The sequence below is a fragment of the Martes martes genome (genome assembly GCF_963455335.1).
Source record: "Martes martes genome assembly, chromosome: 4".
Classification (NCBI taxonomy): domain Eukaryota; kingdom Metazoa; phylum Chordata; class Mammalia; order Carnivora; family Mustelidae; genus Martes; species Martes martes.
Window position 1 is genome coordinate 149799808 of NC_137891.1, and position 17962 is coordinate 149817769.

At 37.5% G+C, this 17962-nt stretch overlaps 1 protein-coding gene across 1 annotated transcript in view; it reads right to left on the reverse strand.

The window, feature by feature from the left end:
* ZYG11B (zyg-11 family member B, cell cycle regulator) overlaps positions 1-17962 on the reverse strand; it is an 85115-nt gene that overhangs the window by 65978 nt on the left and 1175 nt on the right. The gene's annotated exons all lie outside the window — the stretch shown is intronic.

A 17962-nucleotide genomic window follows, 5' to 3' on the forward strand; every position in this document is an offset into this window, starting at 1 on the left:
TGAAGAACAGAGAGGTTATGTATCAAGCCAGTGACAGAACTAGAACTGTAATTAGGTTATCTAAGATCTACTCCAAAACCTAAACTGCCATGATTCCCCAAACCCTAGTAATTAAAGCTAACACAGAAGTATTGAGAGATCAGTGCTCCTACCTTATTTTTAAACAAACAGCAGCACAGGAAGACTAAAAAAAGAAATGATAAAGCAGAAGCTAGAACTCAGTGTCTAAACAATTCATCTCTTGGAAATTCCTGCTCAGATTTTCCCCCTTCACTGCTGCCAGAGGAACCCAGCTCCTACTAAAATAGGAGAGAGAGGAAGGAGGTCAAGTATGACTTCATTTGGATCACAAAGTAATCTACACAGTTCCAAAGATAAAAGAATTTCTAGGATGAACAAACAGGAAAGTTCTTTTTAATTAACTGTAATGGATTCTACTCAATCTGACCTAACCTGGGTCTTTAATACGCAGCTCCTATCGGTACACTGAAGTGTTACTGAATGCAACCCACTATTTATTTAACATGGTTCCTTAAGCAACGTAACAGGCACTTTGACACCTCTGAGCCTTTTTTTTAGATTAGTACTTTTATGTGGGAACATCTCACATGTCCTTCAAATTCAAACAGTTTGGGGATGTCTTTGCTAATTTCCAAGGCAGAATTTTACTCTCAGCACCTGACAAATTAAATTGCACGTAACAACAGCTATTAGGTACTGAATGACAGCTATGTGGTACTACGCACTAATCTAGCTTCTTTACATATGCATGCAATCTTCAAAAGTTTGTTTTGAACAAGGTAGATAAACAGGCTCAGAGGGGCTCCTGGGTGGCTCAGTCAGTTAAGCCTCTGCCTTCAGTTGGCGTGATCCCAGAGTCCTGGGATGGAGCCCTGCATCGTCAGGATCCCTGCTCAGTGGCGAGCCTGCTTCTGCTTCTCCCTCTTCCTCTGCTGCTCCCACTGCTTGTGCTCTCTCACTTTACCAAATAAATAAAATCTTTAAAACAAAACAAAACAAAACAAAACAACTGAGGTTCAGAAAAATTAATTTAAGGGCACCTGGGTGGCTCAGTGGGTTGGGCCTCTGCCTTCCGCTCAGGTCATGATCTCAGGGTCCTGGGACCAGGCCCCACATCAGGCTTTCTGCTCAGCGGGGAGCCTTCTCCCCCGCCCCCTCTGTGCCTCTCTGCCTACTTGTGATCTCTCTTTCTGTCAAATATATAAATAAAATCTTTTTTAAAAAATTAATTTACATGTCAAAGACAAACAGCCAGCAGATGGCAGAAAAGAATAAAAATTAAAAGTTATTTTTCATGAAACACTAAGCCTCAGGTTCCGGTTCAGAGTTCTTTAGATACAAGAGTTCTCTCAATTTCTACATCCTATGAATCAAGCACCATTACAATCTGCATTTTAAAAATGAGGAAACTGAAGTTTAGGTTAAATATCTTCCTTATATTTACACGGCCAACATGTTGCTAAACTGGGACTCCCAAAACAAGAATGAGGCCATAGTCTATATTTTTAAGCTCTTAACCACTATGCTATCATAATATTATAATCATAATTATTGAGTTCATACTACTTGTTAATATATGCTGTATGCTATAAACTATGTTAAGCACTTTACATACATAATTTCATTTACTTCTCATAAAAATTCCTTAAGTTAAATTCTTTCAGTATCCCCATTCTACAAAGATGAGGATACTGAAGATTTGAGAGGTTTATTTACCTGTGATGATACAGCTAAGAAGTGGCAGAGCCAGAATTAGACCCCAGGCAATCTGACTGTAAAGTTCAGTTTGTGCTTTAATAAATCATTACATAAGCAGGGAGCCTGGGGCTCAGTGGGTTAAACCTCTGCCTTCCCAGGGTCCTGGGATGGAGCCCCACATCGGGCTCTCTGCTCAGCAGGGAGCCTGCTTTCCCCCTCTCTTCTCTGCCTGCCTCTCTGCATGCTTGTGATCTCTGTCTGTCAAATAAATAAATAAAATCTTTAAAAAAAAAAAATCATTACACAAGCTGCCATTTATATTTGATTCCAAATCTAGGTTTCTTTTACAATCCCATATTAATCAGTTTTTATGACTGTATGTCTCCCCAACAAGAACATGATTTTTTTTTTTTTTAAGTTCAAGGAACCTATTAATGCCTTCTTCATATCTACAGCACCCAGCATAGTCCCTGATATTTGCTGGTTTAAAAAAAAAAAAAAAAGAAGAAAAGAAAAGAAAAGAAAAAGGAGTTCAAATTAGAAGACTAGTAAAGGGACTTGCCCTGTGTCACAATATTTCTAAGAAGTGGGGTCAAGGGGTGCCTGGGTGGCTCACTTAGTTAAGCGCCTGCCCTTTAGCTCATGGCATGATCTTGGGGTCCTGGGACTGAGCCCTGTGGCAGGGTTACTGCTCAGCAGGGAGTCTGCTTCTCCCTCTCCCCCTCTTCCCCTTCCTGCTCATGTTCTCGCTCTCTCTCAAATAAATAAATAAAATCTTCAAAAAAAAAACAAAACAAAACTGGGGCTAAGACACAACCCAGATCTGTTAATGATAATGAAGTCCATACCTTTTCCACTATACCATACCATCTCTCAGAACAATTATTACTTTGGCACTGATATAAATTCCAAAAAACAATTTGAGGACCAGCTGGTTGTTACGATGGCTCAGACATGAGGTGATGATGCTGTGGATTAGGGAACAGGCAATAAAAATGGAAAAAAAATCAAAAGTGAAAAATAATTTGAGGGAAGAATTAACAACATGAAGTAAGCATTTCTAAATCCCCAGTACCTAGCACAATGCTTGGCACTCTACTAAACAGGTAACTGTTATTTGAAGGATTGACCAACATTCATATAGCATACTTTTGACATATATTATCTCATTTAGCCCTCACAACAGTCTTGTGGAGCTGGTATAGTAGACACTATTTGGTATAGGAGAATACCAGAGCTCAGAAAGAATAACAGACCCAAAATCATCCAGGTAGAATGTGGCAGAATCAAGCCAAGGTATCAAGGTATTTAATATCAAACATCTCACCATTTTTCTCATTTCATATAGCACCCTCTGGTGAGAGAGGAGGGGAGGTGGAGGAAGGGAAGCTGAGATATTAAAAAATAATAATAATAATAACTCCAAGATTTAAAGTAGGAGTTAACCAGGGTAACCAGGGAGGAAAAAAAACTTGTGGGGGGGCAGGCAAGAGAGGAGCATGATAAACCACATGGGATAAAATGCTAAACGTTTGGGCAATTTTGGTGAGTGCTATGTGAGAATTCCTTGTATTATTTTTGCAACTTTTTCTAAGTCTGAAATTGTCAAAAAGTTAGAAAATAAAAATAAAAAACAAAATAGTGGATATGGAATACTTCCATAACCTCACTGACAAAAATAAGACTAAGCAAAGGATTCTTTCTTCGGGGGAATTTGTTGTAGTCGTGGAAAGTCTGTTCTGCTCAGGCAAGGACAGAAAAGGAACTAAAGCTCCAGTGAAAGAACTGAGCTGAATATGCAGATTTAAATAGCATCCCTTAGTAGTGACAGCTGAATAGTAAGAATAGATAAATTCTCAGAGGGAGTGATCAGGAGAGATAACTAAGCCCTGTAATTAACTACCACAAGTAGAGCAGGTGGGGAATGACTCGGTCCCTGAACAATCGCTGAAAAAAATACCCTACAGCAAATAGGAAAAACAACAATTCCAGTACAAAACAAGAGTGCAGTTCTTTTTATTTATTTTTTTTAGTTAATGTGGTGTATTCTTTTTTTTTTTTTAAGATTTTATTTATTTATTTGACAGAGATCACAAGTAGGCAGAGAGGCAGGCAGAGAGAGGAAGGGAAGCAGGCTCCCCGCTGAGCAGAGAGCCTGATGCAGGGCTTGATCCCAGACCCTGGGATCATGACCTGAGCCGAAGGCAGAGGCTTTAACCCACTGAGCCACCCAGGCGCCCCTAATGTGGTGTTTTCTAGAACAGGATATAATCCTGACATAGTGAATTATTCAAATAAAGTTTGCCCAGATTGGTCCTCTCAAGTACTGCTAGTCAGAACATAAACTGGGACAATTTGTCTGGAAATGAAAAAGATTCAATATTCATAAAAACACCCACATTCACGGGCGCCTGGGTGGCTCAGTGGGTTGGGCCGCTGCCTTCGGCTCAGGTCATGATCTCAGGTCCTGGGATCGAGTCCCGCATCGGGCTCTCTGCTCAGCGGGGAGCCTGCTTCCCTCTCTCTCTGCCTGCCTCTCTGTCTACTGTGATCTCTCTCTGTCAAATAAATAAATAAAATCTTTAAAAAAAAAAACCCACATTCAAAAAATAAAACATAAAAAACAAAACAAAACAAAACAACCACAGACACTCTTGGTCCAGTACTTCATTAGGTAGAATTTACCTAAAAATAGTAAATAATCAGAGTTATTAACAAAGGTATTTACATAAATGGACTGATCACAGTTTTTCTGACCAAAAAAAACCAAAAACAAAAACCAACCCCCACCCCCGACATACAAGTGGCTAAAATAGAAAGAAATGGTAAGCAAATCATAGTATGTCAATTCTATATAATACTACACAGCAATATGTATGTTTCTGAATAACTTTTAATGACATGGCAAAATGCTAGGAGTAGAATATTACTAAGCTAAATAAAAACTATACAAAGCAGGATTTCAATTAAACATCTATACAGCCATAGGAAATTATATTGCCTGAAAAGCATTTCAGAAGCTTAGAAAGCTACCTCTAAATTAAATATGTTGTAGTGTATCTATATAGAAGAACAAGGGAGAGATGAAATAAAAAAGGATAGAGGATACCTCGAGGGTAGGGGGTTGTGGCATAGAGAAACACACAGGGGGAAAAACTGCAGTGGTCAAGTTCTATTTTTTAAGTTGGGATGCCAGGTTTTTAGCTATTTGTTTATCATGTTTCATGACTTACACAAATGTTTCATACAGCTTTCTGAACATATCAAATTGTTAAAAATGGAAAAAGACAAAAATAAAAATTAGTAGAAATGAAAAAAAGCTGTTTCTGTGCCTTTTTTTTAAGGTTTTATTTATTTATTAGAGGTGGGGCAGGGGAGCAAGCACACGCAGTGGGGAGCGGCAAGCAGAGGAAGAAGCAGGCTCCCAGCTGAGCAAGGAGCCTGATGTGGGGCTTGATCCCAGGACCCTGGGATCACGACCAGAGCCCAAGGCAGCCACTTAACAGAGTGCCTCTGTTTTTGCTTTTCAAATATTGTAAGATAACCAAGAAACTGTCATTTTATCAAAGATATTTTTCAATACGTGTATTCAAACTAAAAGACATTTTTATTAGACTCAGTAACATTTTAATTTTGAATGAGAACATTTATGTATATACACACATATAAATACGTAACTTCTCATCACTGCTCTTATACCCTTTCCTTACACAGTCTTACATTCCCCAGAGGTTTAAATTTCTGGTAATGATGGACTGGGTTGCAAAGGAGTCTTGGGAGAATTTTCAGAGGAAAAGCAGAGGAGCAGCTATGATATATAAGAGAAGCAGAGAAGAAATAAAATGAGATTTTTGAGAAGCATATCTGTGAACTCTGTTCTACTTTACAATTTCCAAAATTTGCAAATAAAGACTTAAAGAGTTATTTTGAAATGACTTTTTGGCTCCAGGGGATTGTGTTCCATGGATTATGACACTGCTAGATACATAGATTAGATACATAGGACACAACCTAAACAGTTATACATAAGCAATTAAAGAATTTATCCCACTATTATGCATATAATTTATACACATATCTTCTCTTCTGCACCTGCCTTTAGATATCACAGAGCAGGGCACTGAAGGAACAAAACAGAGGAAAAGGATGACTAGAATGAAAGGAGATCAGAAAAGGTCTTGACATGACATTACCTAGGGGAGGCACAAAAGGCTCCCAGATGTTGGAAAAAAAAAAGAAAATAGGAATTTTCATCAATATACATCTGTCTGGCATTTCAATTTATAAAGCTTTTTCAAAACAATCATGACGACTCTGTGAGTTATGGAGAATAGAAATTATTTCCGTTAGGAACCTGAGGTTTACCAAAGTAATGTTTACCAGTGGTAGCCATGCTCCCTTTCTTTATATATGCTGTTCCCTCTTTCTAGAATGCCCTTCTGCACCTTTCCATCTACCAAGTTCCTATTCATACTACAAGAGCCAGTATCTATGTCCACTTCTCCATAATGTCCCTCATATACCAAAACACAGGCAGATATAATCACACTACACTTTGTATATAGCTCTATTACAGTCACCTACTTTTGCTTACATGGCTGTCTTCCCCTTTAGACTGTGATTCAAGAAAAACGGTTCTCAAATTTTTTTTTTCCTATGGCCCAATTAGTGGGGCAGAAAAACTTCACAGCCTACCCACCTTGGTTCCCAAATTCCAGACGGAAAGAGTGTTAACAATGAAGTATCATTATAAGGAAATTTTATAAATACCTGGTTTAACAATAAGAAAATGAATATTTCCTATTTGATTAACAATACATTGTCAAGGGACGCCTGGGTGACTCAGTGGGTTAAAGCCTCTGCCTTCGGCTCAGGTCATGATCCCAGGGTCCTGGGATCAAGCCCCACGTCGGGCTCTCCGCTCAGCGGGGAGCCTGCTGCTCCCTCTCCCTCTGCTTGCCTCTCTGCCTGCTTGTGATCTCTGTCTGTCAAATAAATAAATAAAATCTTAAAAAAAAAAAACAAACAATACATTGTCAAAGTCTAAATTTGGAAATTTTTATGTTAAAAATGTTATTAATGCAAATATACATCACCACACACGAGATTAACCAAATAAAACACAACAAATGACACCAATAATGAAGTTAAATTAATGACAATTCATAATTAAGATTCAAAACTAGCAACCATACAAAAACTACCAACTCAAGAACACTGCTGATCCACTGATTACAAAGCTCTCTTCCAAGAAATTATAGGAATTCCAAAAAGCTACATTTGTGCATATGCAGTAGGAGCTTTGTAACACTTCCAAGTGTCAGACTTCTTCATAAAAGACTAGAGTCTTTCAGTAAACTCCTAATCCACTAACTTCAGCTTTATGATTACTAAACTGCAGTAATTCTTAGTAAGTAAGTAGTCCTCTAGTATGGGGCCTTTTTTAAGGATTTTTAGAACAGTTCATCACCTATCAGAGGAGCTCAATGTCTCACATATTGAAACAACTAGGGTTAAGACCTGAGCCTTGGGACACCTGGGTGGCTCAGTGGGTTAAAGTCTCTGCCTTTTGCTTGGGTCATGATCCCAGGGTCCTGGGATCGAGCCCCACATCAGGCTCTCTGCTCAGCGGAGAGCCTGTTTCCCCCCGCCCCTCTCTCTCTGCCTTCATCTCTGCCTACTTATGATCTCTGTCCGTCAAATAAATAAATAAAATCTTAACAACAACAACAAAAGACCCGAGCCTTATCCATTTTTGTGTCCCCTCCTCTGGTACAGAGCAAATGATCAGTGTCTACTGAGTATGTGAATAAATGAACTACCTATAAACAGATTCCCTGCTTTTGAAACACTGCTTTTTATAAGAACATGGTACAGCGAGGGGTATGGTATAATGGATAGAGGGCAAAAAAAGAACAGCTCCTCAAAACAGCTTTTTCCACTTGACTACTTCCTAATAGCATGAAAATGTCTGAGATATTAGCTCTCTTTCCCTCTCTTCAGAAAAGACACTCACACTGGTATAAGCAGTACATCTTTTTTTTTTTTTAAAGATTTTATTTATTTATTTGACAGACAGAGATCACAAGTAGGCAAGAGAGGCAGGCAGGGAGAGAGAGGAGGAAGCAGGCTCTCCGCGGAGCAGAGAGCCCGATGTGGGGCTCGATCCCAGGACCCCGGGATCATGACCTGACCCGAAAGCAGAGGCTTTAACACACTGAGCCACCCAGGCACCCCAGCAGTACATCTTTTTGAACTGCTTTCCTTTCTTCAGAACCCAGTTCCACACCCTCCACACAACAGGATCCCTTCACAAAAAAGATCCCTCCTTTTCTATCACGCATTAAAATCCTAGGTCCAGAATTCCTTCTAACTACAATGCCTCTGTAAAAGTCATTTCATTTTTGTGCCTCAGCTTCCTTATACATCAAATGATATTTGTAATAGTTTCCCTTTCACTTCATAAGGTTATTGTATCAAATAAGGATATGAATATGCTCTGTTTGCTCTAAGACACTGTTACAAGGGACATCCATAAAGTGTATTTTTCCTGGTAATTAACTGAAAGAGAAACCTCATTACAGAGAGATTCTGGAGGCCACAGGGTCTGTCTTTGAGGAATCTCATATGGACTCATTAGCTCTTTCTAAACCTTCTCGTGGCTTTCTTTTAATTTTCCTTAATCTTTCTATTTTTTTTTTTTTTTTTGCTTTCTTATATGCTCTTTCCTTAAAATATTTAGTCATCTACACAACACTCAAGCTAGAGGCATTCTCAGTCACTCCCCCATGACTTAGTTATCTATTTTATAGGTTGGTTTGTTTTATAGTTTTAAAAGTTTCATCAGTTACTATATTGCCAGGGTCATGGTAAAGCAGCATTTCAATTATCTAAGCAGTAGCCCATCCATTTCTACCAAGTAGGGAGGTGGGGGACACTAGGAATTGTATTTATATCACAACTGTAGTCTACTACTGGAAGGGACTGGGGCTTCCACTGCTGCTGGTATGACCAAAAAAAAGGAGATCAGGCATCTTTTACACTTGGAACTGAAGCCCCGCAAAATTCACCCAATAAATTACTTCTTGAATGAACTAGTAAATTACTAGATTATAACTTGTCTGAAAATTGATTTCATTTCTTCTATTGTCACTACTTCAGGAAAAATCTGGTATAAAAATATTAAAATTGCCTTAATTCCTCAAGATAGACCTTGTGGGTTTCAGGATCACTGAATATTGAGGTCTTCTGGTTAATTATAAGGAAAAAAATACACTTTATGGATGACACTGGTAATGGTGTCTTACAATAAACAAAGCAACGTCACATCCTTTATTTCATTTGATAAAATAATCTTGTGAAAGGAGAAATATTACAAATTTCATTTTACAGATAAGGAACCTAAGTTACAAAAATGAAGTGCCTTTGGGGCGCCTGAGTGGCTCAGTGGGTTTAGGCCTCTGCCTTCGGCTCAGGTCATGATTTCAGGGTCCTGGGATCGGGCCTCACATCGGGCTCTCTGCTCAGTGGGGAGCCTGCTTCCTCCTCTCTCTCTGACTGCCTCTGCCTACTTGTGATCTCGGTCTGTCAAACAGATAAATAAAATCTTTAAAAAAAAAAAAAAATGAAGTGCCTTTTCCAGAGGCACTGTGGTTAGTAGGAAGAATACAGGACCTAGATCTGAATTCTAGGTGGTGTTACACTACAAATTATCTAGCTTCTCTGACCCTCAGTTCTGTCCTTGGTAGAATGGGGATAATATTGGCACTTACCTCATGATGTTATTGTTAGGATGAAGTGAGAAAGTGTTTAAAACCTGTAGCACAATGCCTGATAATTATTCAGTAAATATTCCCTTCCTACTAGCAATGATCTCACACTAGTAATATAAATTTAAGTTTGAGACACATAGGACAGCAGGTTTATGACTGTAAATTCTCAGGAGAGACCTTTCCCATCCAGAGTCCGTATCAAAACAAATAAGCTTCTTTGTCTCCCTATACCATCAGGCAGACATTTTTAGTCTACCTTTTCAGAAAGGGTGTAGATATTTTAGGATGCTGGCTTTTTGTAGATGTCTCAGTTCTAACTCATGTGAATCAGGCTCAAAACCTCATTTCCTACCTGAAATGCTCCAGAACCTGACAAATTCTCCAAGAGAAGACAAATGGCTCTGATAGTGCTCCTCTTCTTCTTCTTTTTTTTTTTTTTTTTGGTATAGCTGGATGATTTTTTTTCTTAAGATTGGGCCAGAAACCAGTGACTACAAAGATTACAAACTTGATAATTTTATGTTTGAAAACAGTTCATTGACATCTCTCTGGAGAATTGTGTAATATTGCTCTGAAAAGTGATTTGGGAGTCAGCCTGCCTAGTTTAAAGTGCCAGCTCTCCCACTTACAAAATGATATAATCTTAGGCAAAATACCTATCTCCCTGCACCTCAGTTTTATGGTCTGTAAAATGCAGACAATGACAGTATTTACATCATAGGGTCATTGTCAGAATTAAATACATTCTAAGCATAAGATACACAGAACACTGACAGATATATTAACTGCTCAGTAAATACTACCTATTATTATAGAATATAAACTCTATAGAACAAAACTGTATTTTGTTCACTGCTATATTCCCAGAGCCTAAAATAATGGCTTCTACACAGTGGGCACTAAACGTTTATTGCCTGAACAAATGAAGAATCAGGCACAAATTTAGTGTTAGGTGTATTTAAAATACTTTTGCCCCTAGATAAAAAGACTATGTGTCCATAGGGAAATACCAAGTCATAAGTCTAACCCTGAAATTAAAGCATGGGAATGAAAGGCAGACAAGTGTCATGAGTTCGCAGGTATAAGAATCTTCAGATATTGGACAATCTTTGACTACTCATTTTAGTAGTACTCCATGGGAAATCTCTTCTTAGTTTATTAGTTTTGGATTTTGGGGGTTTTTCGGTGTTTTGTTTTGTTTTTTGTATTTTCTACTACTGATTCAACCAAGTCAGACTTCTAGCAATAAACATCTAAGATAACCTTAGATATGATCTAAACCCTTCATCTTCTCCTTCCCCAAATACAATCATTTTACAAATGAGGAAGAAGGTGAAGAAGGTAATACCAAGCACACAGATATATTGTGTTCAAGGGTACAGATATATCAAACCATTTGACACGGACTATGGGGATTTATTTTTCTTTTTAAAAAATCATCAACTATTCCTTAAAGATTCCCTAGATGCCAGACAAAAACATAGATAAGGCGAGCTTCTTGCATGTATCACTTCAAGGCCTGGTCAGTGTGGCCAAGAGCTATATGCTAAAGGGCAAGAAGTTAGAGTTCTATCTAAAAAAAGATAAAGGCCTGGAAAGGTAAATAAATCCCCTTCCTTTCCACCTTAACTCATGTAATAAAAAAATCTAAGAAACAAAACAAAAATTCAGGTCAGTAATCACTAAGCATATGAGCAGATATAGGATTCATGAACTCAAGGAGATACTTCAGCATTATTTTTCTCTTAACTACTAGCATGAGTTTTGAAATACAATATGGTAAACAGAGAAGCCAGGTTAATAATGGAAAGAACACTGGGCTTGCAGTCAGTGCTGGCTCTGCTACTTACTAGCTGTGTGATCTTAGGAAAATAAATTAACTTCTCAGTTTTCTTATTTGTAAACCTGATGCTAAACTTCTATCTTGACTACTTCACAAAATGGTGATGAAAAATAAATGGAATGTGTACATAAAAAATGACTTTAAAATATTAAAGTATTATGCAAATATTAACAAAACCAAAATTTTTTGGTATGAAAAGTTGGGTAATATATTCACGGAGGTAAGAGCTCAAGTGCCCTGATCCCACAGTACTATAGCTAATAGAATGTATCTTCTATAACAATTTAGTTTCAACTTGCTAGAGTCTTAAGAGGTGAAAGGGATCATAGAGAAGACTTAATACAACTTTTTCATTTTAGAGATGCTTAAATGGAGGCATAGAGAGGTGAACTGATTGGCCAAAAGGTTACAAGTTCTATGAAAAGAAAAAAAACCTAGTATTATATAACCAAGAACATTCAAACTTTAAAAATGTCCTTAGAAAAGGAGAATATGACATTGCATAGGCATTAAGATGCTGGAGAGCTAAGAAAAATGTTCGTACAAGGGAGAACTATATAGGAAAAAAGAAAAAAACAGAAGATCTTTATACAGAGCCAACAAAATGTTTAAATAATTAACCACCCCTCCAGATTTACGAGTAAATTATTCTTTACTACCTGTGTTTAAATATTCTATTCTCTGGAAGGACATCTGCACAAATTATAGATGAATAATTTTGAAGTGTTTATACAAAGACATTGCTTAGCAATTCATCCGGAAATCATTTGGCTTCCTCCCCCAACTGTTCCTGCTGAACTTTTCTAGACAGAAACATACATACATCCCAGGTCAAAAGTATCACTTGGGCTAGTAAGAGAAAAACTATCTGATTACACATTTCTTGCCCATCAAACCTCCTTTTCCCCTCAGGGGACCTGCAGAGAGTATTCATCTTTCTTTCCATCTTTCATGACTCACATCTCAGTCAACATTACCTTATCAGATTCTCTACAAACTGCACACACTCTTTTACTGAACAAATATTTACCTACTTACTATGTCTTAGGCATTATGCTAAGTGTTTAAAAAATAAAGTTGAAAAAACTGTCCTTGTTCTCAGAGAACTCACAATCTGGAGAGCCATCCATCTTCCTTAACTAACAATACCAAGTACAGGAGAGGCATATGGAAAGGAGTAATCCGAGGCTGCCAGGAGGTTAACTGAAGGCTCTGCAAAGGAGATAGGCCTTAAAGGGACACTGAAGGTTTAAGAGTCAAAAAGTCAAGAAGGGAGACAGCATTCTAGACAGAAGGAACAGTAGAAGCAAAACTCAGAGGCACAAAAAACTAATAATGTGTGCTCAGTATTACTGAACATAAAATGCAAAGACTCCTCCTCCCACAGACTGATTAGATTATTAGATTAAAAGACTAGAGAAGGGTCCTAGTATACTATGCAAAACACATTCATTTAGCAACTATTTGCTGAGCCCCTACTATGTGCTAGACACTGCCAAGTACATAGGATACAGACTTTTGTAGATCCATTGCTGTCTACATATACGGCTGCCACCTGAGTTGTACAGTACAACCCGTGTGGCCCTAGCAACCCTGTAAGACCACTATAAACTAACTGGACCCAAACTGCAGGCTCCTTAAGTATGGTAGAGTCCACAAATTCACACACATGCCAAGTATGCTCTGTATACAATAAAATTTTGAAACATACACTATTTTCAATGCTGTTAAATTAAGAGTGCAGTATCATTTTAAAAGTTAAAAACAGAACTACTCTGTGATCCAGCTAACACACTACTCAGTATTTATCCAAAGAACAAAAAAACACTAATTCAAAGGGATACACGCACCCCCTACATTTACAGCATCATTATTTACAATAGTCAAGACATGGCAGCAGCCCAAGTGTCCATCAATTGATGAACGGATAAAGAAGACGTGATATATATACATGCGTGCGTGCGTACACACGTGCACCCATAGGCGCGTGTGTGCGCGCGCGCACACACACACACACACACACACACGCTGGAATACTATTCAGCCATAAAAAAGAATAAAATCTTGCCATTTACAATGACATGGATGGAAGTACAGAATATAATGCTAAATAAAATAAGTTGGACAGAGAAAGAGGAGTATCAAATTTCACTCATGTGGAATTTAAGAAACAAAACAAAAAAGCAAAGGAAAAAAACAGAGAGTCAAAGCAAGAAACAGACTTTTAATTACAGAGAACATTCTGATGGCTACCAGAGGGGATGGGGTAGGAGTTAAACAGGTGATGTATCACACTTGGTGTGATGAGTGTCAGGTGATACATGGGAACTGCTGCATCACTCCATTGTACACCTAAAACTAGCCTAACACTGTATGTTAACTAACTGGAATTAAAATAAAAAGATAAAAACAAAACAAGACAAAAAATAAAATAAAGAAATGTGGTGATATGGGGCACCTGGGTGGCTCAGTGGGTTAAGCCTCTGCCTTCGGCTCAGGTCATGATCTCAGGGTCCTGGGATGGAGCCCTGCATTGGGCTCTCTGCTCAGCGGGGAGCCTGCTCCCCCCCCCCATTTCTCTCCCTACTTGTGAGCTCTGTCTGTCAAATAAATAAAATATTAAAAAAAAAAAAAAAAGAAATGCGGTGATAATTATATCCAATTTGACTTTTCATTTATTGGAAATGAACTACATATACTTCCAATATTTTATTTGTGGAAATAGGCTTGCAAGTAGCAGCATGAAACCATTCCTTTTGTCATTTAGAAATAAAAAAGAACAATTATAAAAACCTTCTGATTTTTTTAAGTACAAAAATGCAAGAGTTCCAAATTTAAGGTTAAAAAGTCAGTTCTTATCTATTTTGATGCCATAAACATAATTTCAATCTACATTGTAATATATACTCATTTGAAAATATGACAAATAATGCTTTCTCTTACGTTAATGTGTCATTTGTTAAACAGGAAAAGGCTGAAACTTTTTTTAATATATTTTGTTCAATATATTATTAGTGAACTATGTAAGTAATTTAAAAATTAAGTACATTTTACTTAAAATTATTCCTTATACCACACAAAATCTATTTAAAAAAAAAAAAGTAAGATTGGGAAGTGCTGACTCTTTTTACAGGACCTAATACATGACCTTTGGGAGACCTACTATTTGTAAATAAAGGTATAGTAAATTTACTTTAATATTTTCATAAATCCCTAACGGCAACATATATGAGAACTGAAGCCCACTGAGCAAAATTGCAAAGCTGTTAGTGATTCTGTGCTTCTACACCTCCATAGTAATGCCTCTATGGAAAATATACTTCGCCAAAAAGTAGTGTACTCTGGCACCACTCTAACTTTGTATTTTATTTCCTTTTATTCTCCTTCCTCTAGTTTAAATCACCACCACCATAATAAGCCTAGGGTGAACGTTCACACACTTACTTTCAGCTAGAGTACTGCAATAGCTCTTCACACACCAAAACAGGTTTCATACTGATTTAGAGTAATAACCTTCAAAATCTCTTAATTATGATATTCCTTCACACAAGAAGGTACTCTGGGTCATTCCAATGAGGCCAAACTCATAAGCCTATAACTCAAGGTCCTCCATGATCTGACCCTAGGCTCACCTAGTCTCATCTTTTCCTGTACCCTTGATCCTAGAGCCACCCACTTCCTAGAACACATCATGCCTGCTTTGGTCCCAGTTTTTATGCTCAAGCTGGTCCCTTTGCCTAGAATGGTCTTCCTTCCCAAACTCTTAACCAACAAAACTCCACTTGCTAAAACCTCCAATATCAGATGTCCCTTTTCCAACAATGCCTCCCTGACTTTCTGATCATGCCCAAAGTCATTTATTCATTTAACAAATATTTATCAAGCATTTATAATGCACCAGGTACTATCTAAGTGTTAAAGATAAAATGGTGAGCCAAACAAACATGGTCTCTACTTCACAGAGCTAGTATTTTTTCTCATTGGGTTGCTATGAGCATTAAATGAGATAAAATATATAAAGCACTTAAAACAGCACTGAAAATACACAATCATGTTCAATAAATATTAGCCTAACCATACTATCTAAAATAGTTGCCACACACTCATATACCTTTGATCCTTAAACAGAACAGGTCTGAAATGTGTGGGTCCACTTATACACAGATTTTTTACAGTACAGTACTGTAAATGTATTTTCTCTTCCTTATGTTTTTTTAGTAACATTTTTTCTCTATCTTATAAGAATACAGTTTATAATACATACAACATACAAAGTATGCATTAATTGACTATTTATGTTATTGGTAAGGCTTCCAGTCAACAGTACGCTATTAGTAGTTAAGTTTTTGAGGAGGTAAAAGTTATACTGGGACAGGGGTTGATGCTCCTAACCCTGGCAATGTTCAAGGGTTAACTATACAATGTCACTTTATATTTTACCCTGATTTCTTTCTTTTTAGCACATGTGGCTGCTTCTCGTTATAATTACAATTGATATATATTCTATGAAAGAGGGATACATAATAGACAGGGTGTACCTTAGGGGTTTTTTTGAGGGGTAAGCAAGGCAGATGAGGTTTCCCTGAGTTCCTTGAGAACTCCAGGATACATAGAGTTAAGCAGGCTAAAGAGAGATACCACCACAGATCATTCACTGTGCCATTCTTCTATCTGGTTTTCCACAATCCAACTCCTATAATTTAATCTTTCAGTTTTCTTCCTAAAAGTAAAATCCTAAGAAGCCAGCCGTGACTATCCCATACCATGATCCCACAACTTTTCCTTTCTTAGCACGCTTTGCATTTTTTTAAATTATTTTTTAAGATTTTATTTATTTATTTGACAGAGAGGGACACAGCAAGAGAGGGAACACAAGCAGGGGGCGTGGGAGAGGGAGAAGCAGGCTTCCTGCTGAGCAGGGAGCCCAACATGGAGCTTGATCCCAGGACCTGGGGATCATAACCTGAGCTAAAGGCTTAACAACTGAACCACACACAGGCCCCCATACGCTTTGCATTTAAAATTACTCTTTTTGCTTAATGTTTAGATTGTCCACACACACAATATACAAAAAGGCAGGGATCATATCTGTATTATTTGTAATATCCCCAGTGCCAACAGTCGATGGCACTCAAAAAAAAAAAAAAAGAATAAAAAGTAAGAACTACATCTTAAAGCTGTGGTTCTCATAGTGTTCATCACAGAACAGGAACATCAAAATGACATGAGTACTTGTTAGAAATGCAAACTATGAGGCCTTACTCCAACCTAATCAAACTCAGGAAGTGGTGGCACAAACCTCCAGCTGATTCTGACTTATGGTAAAGTCTGAGAATCCTTGTTTTAGACATCTTAAGTATTCAAAACACAACATAACGATGAAAATTTTGAAAACTAAAATACAAAGCTTTATAATAATGTTTAACTCTATTTACTGAGTGCCTACTACATATATTGCAGACGGAAGTAGAAAACAGTAGCCTCTAGGTAATTCTCAACTCATAATAAGCTAATACTTTGCATTCTCTTCACTTCTCCCAGACATACACTCTTACTCTGCAGGTATGTGTTTTAACAAGTGAAGAAAATCAAGTTAGTTGCAGGCAAAGTCAAAATTATAGTCATACATAATCTATCTTTCTAGTCACATTTCCTACTATACATTCTCATTTCCTCATCTCTCCATGCTAAATAAAGGTCATCTGTTACCTACAATACATCTTAATTACTTTCCACTCATATTCACAACAAAGCAGTCTTTGCCTTTCCAAAATGATATATACAAATCATATTCATCTTTCTGGCCCAGCTCAAATGACACCTTTGGATCCTAAATACCCGGAAAGAGTTTAAATTTTCTCCCTCTCTACTCATACATTTATTCTCAGTGGGATAGCCAATGCTTCCAAAAACCTAGAAATTTGGTGTCTTAGGCAGAACAGCTTACTTTATTCTAAAGAAATCATCACATCTTACTAAATTTACTTTTTGCACCAAAAATAAAAATACTCTATGTAGTTCCCTAATTGTCTCAAATTTCAGTTTAAGATCATATGAGAACACAAAATGAATCATTCAAGCATGTACATGGCCTGGGCACTGGGAATAACAGGAATAAGTAGGTACAACTACTGCCTAGAAAAACCCCACATTTCAGGAGGAGAAGCCGGTTACCACACAAAGACAGTGTGATAGACTGTGTATGTGAAGGGTTGTTGTGGAGGCAGACACAGAACCACCTAACAATGCAGTCAGTTAGACAAAATTCACAGATTAAAAGATTTTACAACAAACCACTTTCCTAAAAAAATGAATGGGGTAAAAACAAAAACTGACTAACCTCCTAGAACATGATTACCAGGACTTAGTTTTAACCAGAATATCTTTCTCCTCCCAGACACCAAAATTTAGATTGCTGATATGATCAGCAATGTGTTTATTAAATATACTGCAAACCATGTGTAACCCAACTCTTTGAAAAACCAACTGAAGCCTCAACTTATTTTGAAACAGGAAGGAGAAAATTTGCAAATATAAGGGTCTCTCAACTAAAGGCAGGGAGAGCAAAACAAACGATGGTATTAGAAGGTATTAAAGAAGACTGGCACCATCTGACCGCCAACCTGAT